A 13,997-nucleotide genomic window follows, 5' to 3' on the forward strand; every position below is an offset into this window, starting at 1 on the left:
CCTCCGATAACCAGCTTTTTTGTCTTGTGGAACTTTCTTGTTCCCACTCCTATAAAAGTCTTTCATTTTGTATAGCTCCTTGAAGTTCCTTTCTGTCTGCTAGATCAGATGCTACCTGACTCAAGAATCATTGAGTAAAGCTAATCTTCAAATGTACTCAGCTGATGTTTTTTTTTTTTTTAACAGTAATGGCAGTGATGGGATCTGGACACTTCTGATGGCTTTGAGGACAAGAAATACAGGCATTGGTACCAGTGAACATTCTGAGCTTTCTGTATTTTTTGCTCTCTCTAAGGGCTGAGGGTAAGTTCCTCTTAGGGCTGAGCTCAGCTGTCTGTGTATTGAGCTCCTGACCTAACTGGCTTTCCAGCCCAGGGTTAACTGGCCAGTCTAGACTGACAGGTGACTCTAATCCAGCACCAGTCCTCAGCCCTGGGTTAGGGCACCATCCTAGTCCAGGGCTCAATGGGTCAGCTTGAGCTAGCAGACTGTTCCACCCAGAACTTGAGTCCCCAGCCTTTGGTTGGTCCACAGCTCCCATCTGTTGGGTTCTGCTGGTTCAGTCTGTAGTCCCACTTTGGGAACTATTGGTGGTGAGCACATACAGCCTTCTCTTGACCAGTCCACAGTGCCATCTCCTCAGCCACTGCTGGTGTCCGCAGTTCCATTTCCTTGGTTACTCTTGATTTCTGTTAATGGCCACAAGAGGTGCAGGGATAACACATCTATTGTTAGTAGAAATCTCAGAAGCCAAAGCCACAAAATTGGTGGGCATGGATTGAGCAGGTAAAAGCTGTTGTAGCACCTGCCACCAGACTCTAAGACTCGCATGCTAGAGTATATCAGTCGTGGAATAGGTTGACATTCAGTTACTGGCCAACCTCATGAAAACGTCCATGCCATGAGCTACAGTGTAAAACACCAAACAATCCCCAGCTCAGTGGCACATCCCTCTTGGGTAATAACTTGTCTTGCTGCTGCTGCTGCTAAGTCGCTTCAGTTGTGTCCGACTCTGTGAGACCCCATAGATGACAGCCCACCAGGCTCCGCTGTCCCTGGGGTTCTCCAGGCAAGAACACTGGAGTGGGTTGCCATGTCCTTCTCCAACGCATGAAAGTGAAAAGTTAAACTTAACACTTAGCTACAGAAACAGAATCCTCAAGTTTGAAAGAACTGAGCTGGGCATCATCTGGCACAATTTCTTCTTTTATATCTAAGAAGTGTGGCCCTAGAAGCTGTAAGTATCTACAAAAAGGGCAAAATCTTACTGAAACAACCTAGAATCACAGTGAATTATCAGTAAACAAAGGATGTCACAGTCATCAGAGAGTGCAGCCACCATAGATGGTGAGCTGGTGAGCCCTGAGGGAACTCAGGGAGGAAAGAGTTCCTGCCATCTAGCAGTGATCAGACGGCAGCCACTCCCTACGGTGAGCCCTGAGGGAACTCAGGATGTGAAAACACAGTATGCTGGTGAGGTGCCTATCAAAGGAATGACTTCAGTGAGCCCAGACTCTTGCATCTTCCCATATACAGAAAAGTGCTAAATTCCATAACTTGAGATATCTGGTTTCCATTAACTAGCAATAATCTTTTAATGTTCAGACTACTTGTCCTTTGTTGTAAAACTTCTGTATAACCTGTCTCCCCTCCACTTCACCTCCTCAGAGCAATTCTCTCAAGACTACTTGAGATGCTACTCCTGGGCTTAAGTCCTAAAAATTCCCACCATATAAAACATAACTCTCAACCTTTTAGTTCAGTTCATTTCAGTCACTAGGGTGTGTCTGACTCTTTGCAACCCCATGGACCACAGCACGCCAGGCCTCCCTGTCTATCACCAACCCCCGGAGTTTACCCAAATTCATATCCATTCAGTTGGTGATGCCATCCAACCATCTCATCCTTTGTCATCCCCTTCTCCTCCTGCCTTCAATCTTTCCCAGCATCAGAGTCTTTTCAAATGAGTCAGCTCTTCGCATCAGGTGGCCAAAGTACTGAAGTTTCAGCTTTAGCATCAGTCCTTCCAATGAATATTCAGGACTGATTTCCTTTAGGATGGACTGGTTAGATCTCCTTGCAGTCCAAGGGACTCTCAAGAGTCTTCTCCAACACCACAGTTCAAAAGCATCAATTCTTTGGTGCTCAGCTTTCTTTATAGTCCAACTCTCACATCCATACAAGACTACTGGAAAAACCAGAGCCTTGACTAGATGTACCTGTATTGGCAAAGTAATGTCTCTGCTTTTTAATATGCTGTCTAGGTTGGTCATAACTTTCCTTTAGGTTGTGAATTTCTTTTTTTTTTTTTTGGTTGTGAATATTTTTAAGTTGACAATTTTAAAAGTGCACTTGAAAGGTAAGGGCTCCCAAATCAAACAAATAGCATAAGATGCCTATTTTAATTGGCATGCAAAAGCCTTCAAAAGCTTTCAATATTCCAAAGTAGCTTCATTGAAAGATTCATTGCAAAGGCTAATAAAAAACTGAAGATATAAGAGGTACTTAAAACAAAAGACTCAGATTTACAGGACTCCTATTATACTCCTGTAGTCTCCTTTACCTGAATATTCAGAGTCCATAAATCCTCTCCCTGAACTGCTTTTACACTTTGAAGCAACTACAGGACCATTAAAAAAAAAAGGTCCATCAAGCTAGTGGCCTTACAGACAAGCCCCTTTCTACCCTTACGGCAGAGCTCCATATGGGCTGCTCAGAGATGATGGAACACCAAGGGATCCTCCAGTAAACTGCTGGCAGAGAAGAAACTAAAATTAATGGAAAACCTTGCCAAATTCTAGAAGATATCAGAGCTATCTCCTACTTTAAACTCCACTCACTCTGGAGCCTGTGGACGTGATCCTGGGAAGACCAGCAGAAGATCCTGATAGGAAATTTTTTTTTAAGTTTTCTCTCCTAAGCTAAGTGTGTGAAGGGGTGGGGGGAGCATTTCAAAGACAAAACTTTAAATCTAGAACATGGCAACCTCGATTTCCATTTAAGTTGAAGATCTTCTCCTTGATATAAAGAAGCAACCTGAAGTAGTTAGAATGGGAAGGAGAAGGGCTTTTGAAGTCCTCCATGTTCTTTGAGGAGTTAAAAACAACTGTCCTTGTCTTAAAGACTGACTCTTTACAGTAACAGAAATGCACCTCTGAAAGCAATTCAATGCCCATCTATCATGTTGTGTGTGTGTTCGTGCTAAGTCGCTTCAGCTATGTCCAACTCTTAGTGACCTCATGGACTGTAGCCCTCCAGACTCCTCTGTCCATGGGATTCTTCAAGCAAGAATACTGGAGTGGGTTGCCATACCCTTCTCTGGGGGATCTTCCCGACTCAGGGATCAAATCAGCATCTCTTATGTCTCCTGCCTTGGCAGGTGGGTTCTTTACCACTAGCGCCACAATCTGCCAACCTCCCCTATTCATCTCAAAGGCTTGTTGTGGTTGTTCAGCCCCTAAGTCACGTCCAGCTCTTTGTGAACCCATGGACAGCAGCACGCCAGGCTCCTCTGTCCTCCCCAAAGTCTTGTCGATATTCTAAAAATTCTGGCCTTAAGGAGGAAGAGCCCTTCTCTGAAGAATTGTATTATTACTCCATGCCTTAGAGTTGGAAATGTTCTACCAATTTTCTCCAAACACTCTGATCTAGGCCATCTCTTTGAAATGTAAACTTCAGGAAGGTAATTGTTAGCAGAAAGAGGAAAAAGTGGGAGGAGGCTATTTGGAAATTAAGAAAGTGAAAAATAAAGTTTCTGTTCCACATATACTAGTAAAAAGATTTAGCCATCTGAGCAGATAACCTTAACTCATTCTCTTTGCCAGAATCAATGTAGAATCAACTTTTTTAAAAAACAATTAACAAGTGGATTTTGCATTACTGTACCTGTCTCATGGCTAAAATTTTAAGACAAAATCTATAAAATATCTGTTTTCATCTGTTGATTTCTGTATGTATGTTATAAAATGTGTGATTTTTCTTGTACCTCTGGATGGTATTGCTAAAATTAATTTGTAAGTAGCTCAATTTTGTCTGAAAGACAAAAAAGTGTTTATGTAAGTCAAGTATATGCTCAGAAATATAAAACTAACCCAAATATTTCAGAAATTCACATAATCCAGGATGATATTCAGTAAATAAAAGCTAGTTTAAGTTTGTTGATTTAATTAAAACATGCATGTCTTTAGAATTATCAGCATTAAATGTGATACTTTCATTTTACCAAGGTTTACTAAAAGTTAAATAAAGGGAACTGAAATGGAGCAAAGCCCTTTGGGGCCCTCCCTGGTACAAATCCCTTCTATGCCCCCCTGGTTCTAATATGCAGATAAAAGGCTTCAGCCTCCTTGTCCTTCCCTGAGTTCCAAAGGTCAGATTCAAACAGTTGCTAATCAAGGAAGAGAGGGAATACAGAAACAAAGGAGGAGAGTCAAGAAACAATAGTGCAGCCTTGGGGCCGGGTACTGGCTCCCCCTCAAGGGGTATACATCACAGTATCTTTGAGCTGTTTTGCAGATATTAAAACCCGCACCAGGTGGGAGAAGTTAACCATATGATCCCCACAGGCAATATAAACATCAGACCAGTTGGAACCAGAAGGTTGATGGTGCTGAATCCCACTGCCTCACCACCAGCCACTCAGAAGAATGTCCAAGAATTGATCACATGCTCCTCCTTGAACCATTACTATAAAACTCCTCACTACCCTTTCTAGGGCAGGACACACAGTTTTAAGGACACTACCCCAATAAGAAAGTAGGGAAAACCACTAGACCATTCAGGTATGACCTAAATCAAAATCCCTTATGATTATACAGTGGAAGTGACAAATAGATTAGAGAGTTTAGATGTGATAGACAGGGTGTCTGAAAAACTATGGATGGAGGTTTGTGACATTGTACAGGAGGCAGAGATCAAGGCGATCCCCAAGAAAAGGAAATGCAAAAAGGAAAAATGGTTGTCTGAGGAGCCCTTACAAATAGCTGAGAAAAGAAGAGAAGCGAAAGACAAAGAAGAAAAGGAGAGATATACCCATTTGAATGTAGAGTTCCAAAGAATAGCAAGGAGAGATAAGAAAGCCTTCCTCAGAACACCGTTCCAGGTTCGGTGCATGAGACAAATGCTCAGGGCTGGGGCAATAGGATGACCCAGAGGGATGCGATGGGGAGGGATGTGGGAGGGGGGTTCAGGATGGGGAACACATGTAAACTCATGGCTGATTCATGTCAATGTATGGCAAAAACCACTACAATATTATAAAAGTAATTAGCACCCAACTAAAATAAATAAATAAATAAAAATAAATAAAAAATAAAAAAAAGAAAGCCTTCCTCATTGATCACTGCAAAGAAATAGAGGAAAACAATAGAATGGGAAAGACTAGAGATCTCTTCAAGAAAATTAGAGATACCAAGGGAACATTTCATGCAAAGATGGGCACAATAAAGGACAAAAATGGTATGGACCTAACAGAAGCAGAAGAGATTAAGAAGAGGTGGCAAGAATACACAGAACTACACCAAAAAAATCTGCATGACCCAGATAACCTTGATGGTGTGAACACTCACCTAGAGCCAGACATCTCAGAATGTGAAATCAAGTGGACCTTAAGAAGCATCACTACAAACAAAGTTAGTGGAGGTTATGGAATTCCAGTTGAACTATTTCAAATCCTAAAAAATGATGCTGTGAAAGTGCTGCACTTGATATGCCAGCAAATTTGGAAAACTCAGCAGTGGCCACAGGACTGGAAAAGGTCAGTTTTCATTCCAATCCCAAAGAAAGGCAATGCCAAAGAATGTTCAAACTGCCCCACAATTGCACTCATCTCACAGGCTAGCAAAGTAATACTAAAAATTCTCCAAGCCAGGCTTCAATAGTACATGCACCGTGAACTTCCAGATGTTCAAGCTGAATTTCGAAAAGGCAGAGGAATCAGAGATCAAATTGCCAACATCCGTTGGATCATCAGAAAAGCAAGAGAGTTCCAGAAAAACATCAACTTCTGCTTTCTTGACTACGCCAAAGCCTTTGACTGTGTGGATCACAACAAACTGTGGAAAATTCTTCAAGAGATGGGACTACCAGACCACCTGACCTGCCTCCTGAGAAATCTGTATGCAAGTCAAGAAAAAACAGTTAGAACTGGACAAGGAACAACAGACTGGTTCCAAATTAGGAAAGGAGTACTAAAAGGCTGTATATTGTCACCCTGCTTATTTAACTTATATGCAGAGTACATCACAAGAAATGCTGGACTGAATGAAGCACAAGCTGGAAATCAAGATTGCCGGGAGAAATATCAATAACCTCAGATATGCAGATGACACCACCCTTATGACAGAAAGCAAAGAAGAACTAAAGAGCCTCTTGATGAAAGTGAAAGAGGAGAGTGAAAAAGTTGGCTTAAAACTCAACATTCAGAAAACTAAGATCATGGCATCTGGTCCCATCACTTCATGGGAAATAGATGGGGAAACAATGGAAACAGTGACAGACTTTATGTTTTGGGGCTCCAAAATCACTGCTGATGGTGATTGCAGCCATGAAATTAAAAGACGCTTGCTCCTTGGAAGAAAAGCTATGACCAACCTAGACAGAATATTAAAAAGCAGAGACAGTATTTTGCCACCAAAGTCCATCTAGTCAAAGCTATGGTTTTTCCAGTAGTTGTGTGTGTATATGAGAATTGGACTATAAAGAAAGCTAAGCACCAAAGAATGGATGCTTTTGAACTGTGGTGTTGGAGAAGACTCTTGAGAGTACCTTGGACTGCAAGGAGATCTAACCAGTCCATCCTAAAGGAAATCAGTCCTGAATATCATTGGAAGGACTGATGTTGAAGCTGAAACTCCAATACTTTGGCCACCAGATGTGAAGAACTGACTCATTGGAAAACACTCTGAGGCTGGCAAAGATTGAAGGCAGGAGAAGAAGGGGGTGTCAGAGGATGAGATGGTTGGATGGCAACACCAACTTGATGGACATGAGTTTGAGCAAGCTCCAGGAGTTGGTGATGGACAGGGAGGCTGGCAAGCTGCAGTCCATGGGGTCTGACGTGACTGAGTGACTGAAGAGACTGACCCCAATGTGACCCCTTTTGTCAGGCAAAGCAATAATGCTCTTTTTTTCTACTTCACCCCAAACTGCCTCCAAGATTCAACTTGGCACAGAGGCTGGATTTCAGTTACAGGAAGGGGCCCAAAATGATGTATGTTTATTGGATTTTTACCTGAATGACAACAGAGTACTAAACACACATGTAAGTATTATTTAATGGTTGGTGAAATTTGTAATCTAGAAAAATTTCAGATGCTAAGTAGATGATGTTGTCACATAATGTCTGATATTTCCAATGAACAAATAGCTACCAGATAGGAAGAAAATGCTCTCTCTTCTTAAGTGTGTATACACATGCATACATAAGAACATATACACACACACATAGTGTGTGACCCCAAAATTTTGAAAATGTACTGATTACTTACAGTTAAGATGTAGTAATTTCACCATTTATATTTCATTATAAAGCCCTACATTTTAAAGAAATATATCTAGATAAAGGATGCACATGTCATAGGAAGCCAAAGATAGGAGCCTTCTCACTGAAAAAGGGAATTTCAAAGATCATTTTCATCTGTTTAGTGTCTGTCAGTTCAGTTCAGTTCAGTCGCTCAGTCGTGTCCGACACTTTGCGACCCCATGAATTGCAGCACGCCAGGCCTCTCTGTCCATCACCAGCTCCCGGAGTCTACACAAACCCATGTTCATCGAGTCGGTAATGCCATCCAACCATCTCTTCCTCTGTTGTCCCCTTCTCCTCCCGCCCCCAATCCTACCCAGCATTAGGGTCTTTTCCAATGAGTCAACCCTTCGCATGAGGTGGCCAAAGTATTGGAGTTTCAGCTTCAAACTCAGACCTTCCAATGAACACCCAGGATTGATCTCTTTTAGGATGGATTGATTGGATCTCCTTGCAGTCCAAGGGACTCTCAAGAGTCTTCTCCAACACCACAGTTCAAAAGCATCAATTCTGCGGCGCTCAGCTTTCTTCACCGTCCAACTCTCACATCCATACGTGACCACTGGAAAAACCATAGCCTTGACTAGACGGACTTTTGTTGGCAAAGTAATGTCTCTGCTTTTAAATATGCTATCTAGGTTGGCCATAACCTTCCTTCCAAGGAGTAAGCGTCTTTTAATTTCATGGCTGCAGTCACCATCAGCAGTGATTCTGGAGCCCAAAAAAGTAAAGTCTGACACTGTTTCCACTGTTTCCCCATCTATTTCCCATGGAGTGATGGGACCAGATGCCATGATCTTAGTTTTCTGAACGTTGAGCTTTAAGCCAACTTTTTCACTCTCCTCCTTCACCTTCATCAAGAGGCTCTTTAGTTCTTCTTCACTTTCTGCCATAAGGGTGGTGTCATCCGCATATCTGAGGTTATTGATATTTCTCCTGGCAATCTTGATTCCAGCTTGTGTTTCTTCCAGCCCAGCATTTCTCATGATGTACTCTGCATATAATTTAAATAAGCAGGGTGACAATATACAGCCTTGACATAGTCCTTTTCCTATTTGGAACCAGTCTGTTGTTCCATGTCCAGTTCTAACTGTTGCTTCCTGACCTGCATACAGGTTTCTCAAGAGACAGGTCAGATGGTCTGGTATTCCCATCTCTTGAAGTATTTTCCACAGTTTATTGTGATCCACACAGTCAAAGGCTTTGGCATAGTCAATAAAGCAGAAATAGATGTTTTTCTGGAACTCTCTTGCTTTTTCGATGATCCAGCGGATATTGGCAATTTGATCTCTGGTTCCTCTGCCTTTTCTAAAACCAGCTTGAACATCTGGAAGTTCACGGTTCACGTATTGCTGAAGCCTGGCTTGGAGAATTTTGAGCATTACTTTACTAGCATGTGAGATGAGTGCAATTGTGCGGTAGTTTGAGCATTCTTTGGCATTGCCTTTCTTTGGGATTGGAATGAAAACTGACCTTTTCCAGTCCTGTGGCCACTGCTGAGTTTTCCAAATTTGCTGGCATATCAAGTGCAGCACTTTCACAGCATCACCTTTGAGGATTTGAAATAGCTCAACTGGAATTCCATCACCTCCACTAGCTTTGTTCATAGTGATGCTTTCCAAAGCCCACTTGACTTCACATTCCAGGATGTCTGGCTGTAGGTGAGTGATCACGCCATCGTGATTATCTGGGTCGTGAAGATCTTTTTTCTACAGTTCTTCTGTGTATTCTTGCCATCTCTTCTTAATATCTTCTGCTTCTGTTAAGTCCATACCATTTCTGTCCTTTATCGAGCCTATCTTTGCATGAAATGTTTCTTTGGTATCTCTAATTTTCTTGAAGAGATCTCTACTCTTTCCAAATCTGTTGTTTTCCTCTATTTCTTTGCACTGATCGCTGAGGAAGGCTTTCTTATCTCTCCTTGCTATTCTTTGGAACTCTGCATTGAGATGGGAATATCTTTCCTTTTCTCCTTTGCTTTTTGCTTCTCTTCTCTTTCCAGCTATCTGTAAGGCCTCCTCAGACAGCCATTTTGCTTTTTTGCATTTCTTTTCCATGGGGATTTTCTTGATCCCTGTCTCCTGTACAATGTCACGAACCTCTGTCCATAGTTCGTCAGGCATTTTGTCTATCAGGTCTAGTCCCTTAAATCTATTTGTCACTTCCACTGTACACTCATAAGGGATTTGATCTAGGTCATACCTGAATGGTCTAGTGGTTTTCCCTACTTTCTTCAATTTAAGTCTGAATTTGGCAATAAGCAGTTCATGATCTGAGCCACAGTCTGCTCCTGGTCTTGTTTTTGCTGACTGTATAGAGCTTCTCCATCTTTGGCTGCAAATAATATAATCAATCTGATTTCGGTGTTGAGCATCTGGTGATGTTCACGTGTTCTCTTGTGTTGTTGGAATAGGGTGTTTGCTATTACCAGTGCATTCTCGTGGCAAAACTCTATTAGCCTTTGCCCTGCTTCATTCTGTACTCCAAGGCCAAACTTGCCTGTTACACCAGGTGTTTCTTGACTTCCTACTTTTGCATTCCAGTCCCCTATAATGAAAAGGACATCTTCTTTGGGTGTTAGCTCTTTGGGTGTTAGCTCTAGGAGGTCTTGTAGGTCTTCATAGAACCGTTCAACTTCAGCTTCTTCAGTGTTACTGGTCAGGGCATAGACTTGGATTACCGTGATATTGAATGGTTTGCCTTGGAAACGAACAGAGATCATTCTGTCGTTTTTGAGATTGCATCCAAGTACTGCATTTCGGACTCTTTTGTTGACCATGATGGCTACTCCATTTCTTCTAAGGGATTCTTGCCCACAGTAGTAGATATAATGGTCATCTGAGTTAAATTCACCCATTCCAGTCCATCTTAGTTCGCTGATTCCGAGAATGTCGACGTTCACTCTTGCCATCTCCTGTTTGACCACTTCCAGTTTGCCTTGATTCATGGACCTAACATTCCAGGTTCCTATGCAATATTGCTCTTTACAGCACTGGACTCTGCGTCTATCACCAGTCACATCCACTGTTGGGTATCGTTTTTGCTTTGGCTCCATCCCATCATTCTTTCTGGAGGTGTTTCTCCACTGATCTCCATTAGTATATTGGGCACCTACTGACCTGGGGAGTTCATCTTTCAGTGTCCTATCCTTTTGCCTTTTCGTACTGTTCATGGGGTTCTCAAGGCAAGAATACTGAAGTGGTTTGCCATGCCCTTCTCCAGTGGACCACTTCCTGTCAGACCTCTCCACCATGACCCATCCGTCTTGTAGGGTATTTTAAAACATTTTAAAATTCATAGGAATAATAAACATTCAGAAGAATTACATCTTTGGCAATGTGAACTATGTTGGGAAGATTTAGAGCCTTTGCAAACTGCCACTCGAGCACATTACTTATGAACTCTTTGCTCTTTAAAATTGAGAACAAAGCAATTAACTACAAATTTCACACCTTCAGAAAGAGCATGAACATGCCTGCCATCTATTGTAAATTCCAGACTGTATTCTATCACTTAAATTTATAGTTCCTTTGTGTGACAATTTTCCTTTTATTCAAAAGAAAGTTCAAAAGTGAATCTTCTATTTTGTTCACTGAAAGGGGGCAATGCATACCAATTTTGTTCTTAGGAAAACAAGTTTAATAGGTTCCTTTGTAAAAATAACTGTGAGCCCAATATTTAAGAACATGATACACATGGGCAGACCCTATCAAGCAGGACACACACTGCTTGGTTTGTTTACAAAATGTGATGATCCATTTAGGAATCATGTGCCTTGAGTAGCTTGCACACTAGTGACTGAGCACTAGTACTTCCTGTGGGTCAGATACTGTGCTCAGTGCATCATGGAAATCCCTTAATCTCCACGGAGGCCACATTGCACTCACAGTCCTGCTAATGTCTGAATCAGGGGGCAGCAGGGAGGGTCAGCAATGAACTTGCAGGTACAGGTGGGAAGGCAAGGGTTTAAGCCCAGGTTGTCCGAGCAGAACTTCAGCATCTCCCTCTGTGTGTGCCACACTCTCCCTAATATGGGCAGGGATCAGGTGCTGGGAAAGCTCCATCAGACCAACGGCAGGACACCAATAACCAACTTAACATGCCTTCCACCCAAAGAGAGTAATGGGACATTACTTTTGGAAGTCTACAAGCAAAGGAACACAACAACCGAGATCTCCTTGTGGTCCGGTGGTTAAGAATCTGCTTTGCAATGCAGGGGAAGTGGGTATGATCCCTGTCCAGGGAACTAAGATCCCACGTGCTTAGGAGCTACTAAGTGCAACTACTGAGCCTATGCCAAAACTAGAGAGTCTGTGCACAACGAAAGATCCCCCGTGCCGCAACAAAGACCCGATGCAACCAAATCAATCAGTCAATCAAAGGAACGGAATGACTGGGTTTTCACACTTCAGAGCATCTTAAAGGAAGAATTAGAATTGAACTTCTGCCCCTTGTTCTTTAGATCTCAGTATCAATGACAGAGACAGAGTAAAGGGACAAAGCAGGTGATTAAATAGTTAATTCCACTAGGAAACTGTAAATAGAAGAAATGTGGGAAACCCCTGTAAGATAATGATTACTCAAGAGAGCAGGTTGGCTTATTCACAAAACCAAGCAAGCTTGCTTAACAACAAAACCGTACCACAGAAGCATGAGACATGCCCCCAGACAGTGGTGGCATGAGACCCACATCCTGCCCAGTGAGCTCAGTAGGTTCATCATCCCTAGGACATGCTCACTGCACACATAAAAAACAATGATCTGTGGACCTCGCTTGACCATGTTGGGACAAGGAAACTCCCCTGCTCAACCTGGAGGAGGAGCTCATGATGGAAGTTTAACATCTACTCAAGAAAGACAAAGATGTTCTCCTCCCCCTCCCCACTTTTCCTTTGATTATAAAAGTGTAGCCCAGTAAGATCTCAGGGCGTAGCATTTCTTACCAGCTTGCTCATAAGCCTCGCAAGTGTCCTACTCTACTAAATCACTTCTTATCTACCACTTTGCCTCTCACTGAATTCTTTCCACATTCAGATTAAAGGACTACAGTATAGGAGCCCTTCAGAGCCCCTGAAACGACATCCTAATGGTTTCACTGACGTCTCTTTCTTGCTATTCCTGCTGCCTGGGTTAGGCCTTTGATTCCTCCTGAACTATTAGATTAGATTCTAATACATTTCTCCTCCTTCAAGCTCCTATTGAGCTATTCAGCTGAATTTTTCAGAGTGGTCCCACTCATGACCACAGCGCTGCTCAAGAGCCCTTCCAGTGGCTGCTCGAGACAAAGCGATAAAATACACATAACCTGGACTCTTGTGTGGTGCTTCCCAATCGTGCTCAAAATGCCCATCCTGCTCCCACTAAGAACGAGCCACCAATTCAGCCATTTCCACCTAAATCCCCTCCCACAACCTCAGCCCCAGGACTCTTAACATTACTTACTAAGATTTTGCTGTGCTAAGTGGTCTGTGGTAAGCACTTTGATAAGTGCAAACATAAACCCTACCTCAATATTTAACAGCCAGGTGAACCATATAGCTCACTAAAATAAAATGTCCTGGGAGGATGAGAAGAACTTTACAGGTTTGGCCTCACTCAGTTAGGAAGTGTGTACTTACCTCAGCTATTTAGTCATCTCTACAATTAAAGCAAGTGAACCTACGTGGTGTGAAAATGGTTTCAGGAGATTAGGGTCATGATGTTGACTTTCAAGAGGAGAGAAAGGCACAGAGATTTCTTCCTCTGTTCTGCCTTCACTGCTGCATGTATTCTAATGTTTTAAATTTTTGAAATATGCCCCAATATACGTTCTCATTTTCCCACTCTTGGTCATCCAGCTTTCCTGTCTAGAATTTTTTTCTCATTCTCCTCCTAGTCAAAAATATATGATATTATTATACTAACCTGGGCTTCCCTGGTGGCTCAGATGGTAAAGAATCTGCCTGCAATGGAGGAGATCCAGCTTCAATCCCTGGGTTGGGAAGATCCCCTGGAGAAGAAATGGCAACCCACTCCAGTATCCTTGTCTGGAAAATCCCATGAACAGAGGATCCTGGTGGGCTACATTCCATGGGGTTGCAAAGAGACACGACACAGTGGCTAACACATTATACTAACCTAACAAAGCTCAACATGTGACCTTGTCAATGTCAAAGGCTATTCTTTCTATGAGGTCCAACAGTTCGCACTGTTGCCCACAGTCCACACTTCTGTCATTACGGGGTATGTGGGGAAGCAATATGCTTCCTTCATCAATACATCATACTTTGTAATCTCATCAGAGCATAAGTCAGGGACCTAAACATGTTTTGTTCACTGCTTATTTTCACTTCAAAATTCTCCTATGTCATAGTATTTCTGTATTTATTTTTCCTCTTAAAAAACAATTTCTATTTCATTTGCTTTTTGTTTATCTGTTTTTAAAAATATTTTCCAGGACTTTCCTGCTGGTCTAGTGGCTAAGACTCCACACTCC

The 13,997-nt window shown here is 42.3% G+C and overlaps 1 long non-coding RNA gene across 1 annotated transcript in view; it reads right to left on the reverse strand.

Moving 5' to 3' along the window:
- Positions 1 to 251: 251 nt before the first annotated feature.
- Positions 252 to 13,997, reverse strand: part of LOC145512153 (uncharacterized) — a 37,508-nt gene continuing 23,762 nt past the window's right edge. Inside the window, exon 3 of the long non-coding RNA XR_014058333.1 lies at positions 252 to 689. This is a non-coding gene — a long non-coding RNA (uncharacterized LOC145512153). The remainder of the gene's footprint in view (positions 690 to 13,997) is intronic.

This window comes from Giraffa tippelskirchi, chromosome 7 (assembly GCF_054371585.1).
Source record: "Giraffa tippelskirchi isolate mGirTip1 chromosome 7, T2T-mGirTip1v1.2.pri, whole genome shotgun sequence".
Lineage (NCBI taxonomy): Eukaryota > Metazoa > Chordata > Mammalia > Artiodactyla > Giraffidae > Giraffa > Giraffa tippelskirchi.